This window comes from Echinops telfairi, unplaced genomic scaffold, assembly GCF_000313985.2.
Source record: "Echinops telfairi isolate 266 unplaced genomic scaffold, ASM31398v2 ScPeMD7_7417;HRSCAF=8455, whole genome shotgun sequence".
In the NCBI taxonomy this organism is placed as follows: domain Eukaryota; kingdom Metazoa; phylum Chordata; class Mammalia; order Afrosoricida; family Tenrecidae; genus Echinops; species Echinops telfairi.
In genome coordinates this window covers 8665010-8673453 of record NW_022111317.1, presented here as the reverse complement: position 1 = coordinate 8673453, position 8444 = coordinate 8665010, and positions in this window count along the sequence as shown.

Here is an 8444-nt window from a genome sequence, read left to right as displayed (position 1 = left end):
CCAAGATACCGCTCCTCTATCCATCTCACGCGGGTCTGGCCACATGCAGATAAACCCACATATGAGTACCAGGTGTGAAGATTGCTACATGATTCCAGATCAAATTTCATTTATTTGTAATTAGAAAAGATATTTCACAATATATAATCATATATTCTTTGTGTGACTAATCACTATGTTTTAATGATCTTCAATTTGTAACAATGAAAATTCATCCTGCATATCAGATATTTACATTATGATTCATAGCAGTAGCAAAATTATAATTATGAAATAGCAACGAAAATAACTTTATGATTGGGGCTCACCACTACAACATAAGGACCTCCATGAAAGGGTCACAGCACTAGGAAGGTTGAGAATCGCTGCTCTAAGCAGTGAATGCTTCCCATGTGTGAGTGTTCACCTTAGATTTCCCCTCAGAGGGTTTTGTTGTTTTTGTTTGGTCTGGCTGAAAGATGATGGGTCTAGAATATTACAAACTAATTCTGTTGATTCTGACTGTTCTCTGCACAGTGGAAATAAACAAGAATGGAGAAAAGAAGGGGGGAAAGGAGCAGGAGGAAGAAGAGGAGGGGGATGGGGAGAAACAGAAAGAGAAAGAGGATTAGGAGGAGGAAGAATCTTTGTTTAAAATGTGGTGTGATGTTCCCACCCCTATGCCACAGGGCAGAAAGTTCTGAACTTGAGTTTAGGAATGCTGGCTTTGGCTGTTGGCACTGCCACTTTCTTTCTAGTTGACTTTGAGCTCACTGTGTTTTACCCATCTAGTCCGACTCTGGGAACAAGGAGGTCGAGTGTATGAAAGAGTTTTATAAATTGTAAGAGGCACACTCTGTGTGTGAAGTACTATTGGTGACCAGTTTCTGCTTCCAGGACTCTTTCCTTCTCTGAATGCTAGAAGGAGACTTCTAGAAGGTGTGAGACCTAGTAGGGACTCAGAGTGAGGGACAAGTAAGAAGGGTTCAGATGGACTCCAAGAATGTGGGTCAAGTGGTCCTTACATGAGGCTGGATCCTGGGCCCTGCCACGCATTGTAGCCTAAGCCTTCTCTCCTGTGTTGTTTCCTATGGTCTTCCATATTTAAGGAGACTCCATCAGTATCTGTTTAAGGAAACTTATCTGAATGTAGATGTCATGCAACCATCTTTTCCTGGATCATTGGAACATCTGATTCTTACAGTCAATCTCAGATTTTCCCTAGAGTTCATGGTATTGTGACTCTGAATATCTCAAATGACAGCAAGACAAGTTCCATGTGGTTCCAATAAAGAGTCAAAGTTCCCAAGGGAAGTACTTCATTGTTTTTCTGGATGAGTGGTTATCCTTAGGTCGAGTATACTTACATCATTTCTATTGGAGCTGACCTGTGCTGGGGTTTAGCACCATTAGGTATTCCAGGGGGACCCAATAAATAATTATTTGCCCAAAGTTGTCCCTCCCTCTGCAGTACTTACCTGCGTAGCAGCAAAGAGGAAAGGCTACCAGCATGAGAACTATCACCAGGTTCATGGTTGGCATGGCTGTTGTTGGGTGCTCCTTAGATGGCAGGGGTCAAGGAACTTGCTGTGTACATGAGCACCAAGAATGCCTCTATTTATGCTCACAGTAACCACCTTAATCCTTCTCAGGAAGGAGGGAAGAAGTCACATGACCAGCCTAGTACATTAGATCAGATCATGACAGTGAGGCCCAATGAGAACCCAGCCAACTTTTGCTCTGTTTGCAGAAGACCAATCAGACATAAGACTTTTGGACCCAATGCAATTATGGGACTCCAATAATGACATAGGGCTTTTGGTATTATGTCATGTTCTCTGCTTAGACTATTTATCATGGCTGTCGCTTGCTCCTTCTCAGCTCTTCCTTCTGCTGTCTTTCCTGTTTCTTCTTTAACAGGTGAACAGCTTCAGATCCACAATTCTAACCTAACCTCTGAGTGAGATGTAAAAGCATCACTGGGAAGCCGGCTTCACCAACCTTACTCAGTGTCATGTAATTTGGTTCCAGCTTTTAGTGACCCCATAAGACAGGGTCAAACTCCCCCAATGGGTTTCTGAGACTAAATATTTATGGGAGTAGAAAGCCCAGTCTTCCCCCCGTGTTTCCCCACTGTACACATCTCTCTTTCATTGAGATGCTGTAAAAAGCTCTGCATCGGCAGCAACTCTTGGCAGTGAGTTTGCCTTTTGTTTTCACTTACTTCTTCAGGGTCGCTGTGACTGATTCAATTACAGTAAGTTTCTAGTGACACCCAATCGTCACTGAGAAAAAAATTCAAAGAATCTCTTGTTTATTTCAATATCACAATTCACTTGACCAGAAATATCGTTTATATTCTATTGTAAAGTTTGTATTTTTGTTGGTGTTTTAGGATTTTCCTGACACTAATTTAAAGAGCTTAGTGAATATGTAGGGTGGAATTATGCTTAAGAAAGTTAGTGCTGATTGACAGAATGGTAACGGATTTGGGTCCTACTGTTGTGAATCTGAATATGAGATATAGCACTTAGTCAGAAAGTGCCTCTCAGCATGGACTCAATACAGGTTTCCCTGAGCTTCCCTTTCCTTCTTTATAAAAGAGACATTCATCATTGATGTGAGCACCCCAAAATTTTGTCTGTCTCCTAATTTCTTCCCTTTACATAACCATCCATTAGAACCCATTCAGATGTGGGTGGGATCACACAATCAATAATATGCATGTCAATTCTCATAAAAAATTGTAAAGCATACAACAAAGTAGGAAAGCATTGCTCTTTCACAGCACGAAAATAGACGGAAACAACTCTGAGGAAACTCACACATTGGAATCACTAATCAAAGATATTAAATCAACTGTCTTAAGTATGGTCAATGATCTGAAAATCATGGACAAATAACTGAAAATAAAAACCGGAATTATGATGCATAAGAAAAATGGAAACCCTAGAAGACAAAGTAGAAGTGCTGCTTCAGGTTTCCAACACTGTAATTATTTGAGTGTATGAGCGCGAATTGGGGAAGGTTTATAGAACAGGTCATCGGTTTTGTATTCAGTCATGCAGACTGAGGAAATCGCAAGGGAGCCATGTCTGACATCTTTAGGCTACAAAATAGAGGAGATTCCAACTCCACAGCAGACCAAGGCTGATTTCCAAGAAACAGAAATCATGTGTATCTCACCCATCAAGCTTCTTTCCCCAATTTGTGTACCAACCATCCTTCCAAGGGCACTCTACTTCCCTGTTGAACTCCATAATCCCTTGCAATGGACTCACAGAAAACACTTAGGGTTGTAGGGCTTCTTAAGGGAGTTACCAGGTTGCAAGTCAGCATCAGAAAAAATGAAGAATCTGGTTCTTCTGCCCACAATGCCTCTTCTCAGCCATGTTGGCAGGCACATCTTTCTAAAGTCCTTGCCTCCTCGTCATGTGACATGTCACACCTTGTCTTCTGCCTTGTTACAAAGCTCATAAATGCTCAAAGTACATCTCATTCTGCCAAGCCAGGCTCTTGTCTGAAGATGTTCACCATCACTTTGTCTTTGGGATGAAAATTTGGATTCTGTTCTATATTTTTCTTGTACTCTTCTAGGACCTTCTAATGTGATCTCTTTCAGCTCACATGGTAGCCAGCACCATTTAGTTGTCAGGTTAAAGGTCATGAATACTGATGCTCCCATGGTCCATTAGTCTATTGGATTAATTTTTCCCATGAATCTTCAATGTTCAGCACTCTTATGTCATCACAAGAGATACCAGAGTATAAGCTCATGATCTTTTAAGTCCACAGTTGCTACTCACCAAAGTAGGATGTGGACTTTGTGGAATCTGTTATGCCAATTGATTTTGATTTGATTATAAACCTTTATGTGAGCAGACAGCCTCATCTTTCTCCTCTGGAGCAGCTGGTGGGTTACAATTGCCAACTTTTTGCATTGCACTTACTCCTGCCATCTTTCAATATAAAATTAGATAATATATAAAGGAATCAGACAGTAATTCTGGAGCTGGAATAACCTAATGAAAATTCAGTATTGACATATAATAGCATATATTAGATAGGCACCAGAAGTGATCAGCTAAAGATGACTCTTGAAATTATTCCATCTGAGGACAAAAGAAAAGAATGCAGCAAATGCACAGAAAGAATGGATTCTCTGGACACCAAATGAATCAGCATGCACATCACAGAAACAGAATAAATTCACAGATCATCTGTATTTCTCCTTCCCTGTCTCCTTTTGTATTTTTTAAAACATTTTAATTTGTTTATTGTCTACATTTTCTATATTTTGACATTACTTTTAGTTGTTTCTTGAGTGGTTGAATACATATCCTGCACTTTTCTCAGTAAATTTTGATACACTATATTATTTAAAATATGTATTATATGCTAGCATGTGGAATGTTGCAACAGTATAGATCTTCCTATTTCCACCCACCACCCATCTTGTGTGACAAAATTTTCATATGTATTACATTCTGTATGTTCTTGTATGGCACTACATATGCATGTATGTGCCATCTTCCTCATTTGTTTTCATGTTTTCCTCTGTTTCAATAAATCTGGACTTGGGAAAATGTAGGGAAGTTCTCGATCAGCTCTCTTAGATTCATAATTTATACACCTAAAAAACGGAATTGAGACCAAGCCAATGCTTTCTTAAGGTTCACAAGTCCATGTCAAGAGTTTTAGGAATACAATCAAGTTTCACACATAAGTTTGACTGTTGATAATCTTTTGAAAGTCTTAATCATGACAGTAATTATGGGGAAGTAGTGCACAAGATATTTGTTTGTTTGTTTGTTTGTTTTTGGAGACTTTAATTTTTTTCTCAAATTGCCAACTCCTCACACCAGGAGGTCTTTATGTTCCAGGAGAAGTGTTTTCTTTTTTTCACTTTCAACCCCAGAAACAGTTGTCAGAAGTATGAGTGATTCTAGGTATTTAAAGTTGGCCTTAGTTAGTGGTGAAGGTATGTGCAGTGGCACCAGTCAGCTGTGGGGGGACAGGCTGGGTACTATGGCAGTAGTGGTGGTTTCCAGTAGGTCAGTGATTCCCAACCTGTGGGTCTCATCCCCTTTGGGTGTTGAATGACTTTTCGCAGAGGGTGCCCAATTCATAACAGTTGCAAAATTACGGTAATGAAGTAGCAACAAAAATAATTTTATGGTTGGGGGCGGTCACCACAACATAAGGAACTGTATGAAAGGGTCACGGTATTAGGAAGGTTGAGAACCACTGCAGTAGGTGAACACACAACAGCAGCAGGCGTCTGTGTGAGAGAGCTAAGTTATTTGTGTGTGAGTTTTCTGTTTCTTTCCTCTTTTCTGCCCACTCACCACCACCCTTACCCCACTCCACTCCCCAGTTTCTTGTGTGTCTGGAGCCCTTACAAGCCCTTAGATTTCAAGCTGCTCTCTGTGTTTCCAAGGGGTCTGTTTTCCCTGCATTGCTCTTCTCTTGATTATCGTATAACAGATCCTCTTGTGCATGTGACTTCAGTGGCTATTTAGCCCAGACATCATCTCACGGATTCAATTCTAGACAAAAACAAACAAAGAGAAAGAAAGGACGAACAAAATGGCAAAAGAACCAACATAGTGAACACAATACTGAAGATGAACAAAGTTGGAGAACTGACACGAACCTACTTCAGGACTTACAGGAGGGTTACAATGATGAAGACATCCTGGTGTTTACATATGGTAAGATGGTGAACTAGGCAGACATACTAAACAGACTCGCTCTAACAAAGACCAAATTAAACAAATATGGGTGATAATCACGGAACCCTGGGCTTCACAGGAGATATGGGTGAAATGCCAAGTAGGAGAAGAAGCTGACAAGAATTACTGAGATTGGTCAATTGTTGGCTGACACAGTGTTGCCATTTTGAACTTTTGCAAACAGCAGCTGACTTTTGAGACCATAGCCTGACAACACAAATGCATTCTGATGACTGGTACCAAAAAAGGGAGGATCCTTTGTTATTTCCTACTTCCTCCTAGTGACCAGAAATGTTATCTGTGCTCACTGTCTCCCACCTGGTGGTTTGTGCCACTTGTGTATCACCTGATGAGTCCCTCATATGCCAGGCATTGGACCTTTATCCTTATGGATTGAGCTCTTGATGCCCCATCTATGTCTGGAGGCATTTGAATACCACCTCATAGGCCAAGAGAACACTCAGTACCCGGTTACCTTTTGGCAGGGAGGAACTCTTGGCATAACTAGCTGTCCAAATGCTAGCTGTCCTCTGGGCCTGATATAGTTCCTTTCTGGAAAAAGTATCCTGACCTCAACCACTCTCTGAGTTAACATGTTCCATGGCCTGGGACAATATCTAAGCTGGAAGAAGGTCCATCTTGTCCAGCTGTATCACTCCATCAACTTTCTTCCCCTTACACTTTGAACTCCTAGGCTCACTGAGTGTGCTGATCTGTATTGGGTAACTGTCCCACCAAGTGTTCTCCACTCTGATTCCTTCCCGTGTCAGGTTTTTATCTTTTTCTTTCATTTTATTCACTCTGCTTACTTTTCTCATTTTTTCTCTGCTTTCCAATTTCCTTGTTTCTCTTTTCATTTCTTCTTTCCCTTATCGTTTCTATTTTTATTTTCTCTTGCATTTTACTGTAGTGAAGCCATTTTTCTCCACTCCAGTTTTGCTTATTCTGCTTTGTCTTTCTTGTTTCCCCCCTGTTTTAATTTTCATTTATTGGTAATAAATTTTTTTGCGGGGGTGTGCTGTTTTCTTTTTTCCCTCACTTGCTTTTTTTCGTCATTATTTTATTTCCACCTTTTTTGTTGTTACTTCGTGTTTGGGGTTTACTTCTCTTTTTCCCCTATGAAAAACAGCAACCATGCCCATATAATTACTATACTTCTTGCAGCTCCCTATTGATTTAGGGTCACTACCAAATCTCATACCACCTAACCATTAGTAGACAATTGCAACCACCAACTACCCACATTTACATTTCTACATGAACAGTGAGCACACCAGGAGATATGTGGTTGAGTGCCTAAGCACATATGAGCATACAATCATTGATATAATCCAATATCAATACCACATTTCTTCAAAGACGATTTCACATGAAGGTAGAGGAGAGTGGGGCTCAAAAAGTGATCACAATTAAAACCCAGAAGCCCTTTATAAGAAATAAATGACATTGTGACCACCTCATCAGCAATTCAAAAGAATATTAGCTACAGTCAGGGAAATGAGAGAAAGATTTTAAAACCAGTAGATAAAAATGAAGAAACAAGTGAGAAAATTAGAAAAACTCAGGAAAATTCTATAAGTAGGTGAAATAAGTGGGAAAAAATAGAAACCTTACAGAATATAGAAATCCATAGGAACAATGCAAAAATTTCAGAAATAGACAATTCTTTGACAGGGAAAATGAGTAGAACTATATCAATGGAGGTCAAGTCAGTGAGCTGGGAATCATAACGGCAAGATAAGAGATGAAATTAGGAAATTTCTAGAAACAAACGAGGAGAACATGACATACAAAACCATATGGGACACAGCAAAGGGAGTTATCAATGGAAGTTTCATAGCAATGCCTGCATACATGAAAAATGAAGAGAGACTTAAAACTGATATGCTGGCACTAAATTTACAACTAGAGCAAGGTCAACAGGACAATCCTATTAATAGCAAAAGAAAACAAATAATCAAAATCAGGGCTGAGATTCAGGAGAACGGAAAAAAGAAAACTATGGAAAAATTAAGTCTGTTAAAAGGATAAACAGAATCGACAGAACGCTGGCAAACCTAACCAAAGAAAGGAGGGGAGTTTTAATAGCAAGGATGAGGGATAAATCAGGGCACATAAAAGACCATAATGAAATGAAAAGATAATTACAGAGTACTATGAAGGACTTTACTCCAATGAATTCAACAACTTGGAGGACATGGACAAATTCTTGGAAAAACAATCCCTCCCTAGATTATCCCTGATGGACATCAATATTCTAAACACACCATAGCAATAGAAAAAATAAACAAGATGGTCAAGGTGTTACCAAAAAAAAAAAAAAAATCCCCTGGACCAAATGGATGCACATGAGAATTCTACCAAGCATTCAGGGAAGAATTGACACCAATCCTAAACAAACTCTTCCAGAACATAGAAAAAGACGGCAAGCTCCCAAATCCCTTCTATGAAGCTAGTATAACTCTGATGCCAAAACCGGGCAGGGATCCCACAAGCATGGAGAACTACAGACCAATATCCTTAATGACTGTCGATAAAAAAATCCTTACCAAAATACTGGCCAATAGGATACAAAAGTATATAAAACAAATAATTCACCAAGACCAAGTAGGATTCATACCAGGGTTGCAGGGATAGCTCAACATATGAAAGACCATTAATATCAGTTGCCACATTGACATCAAAAACTTTAAGAACCACATGATAATATCAACAGAAGTGGAAAAATTA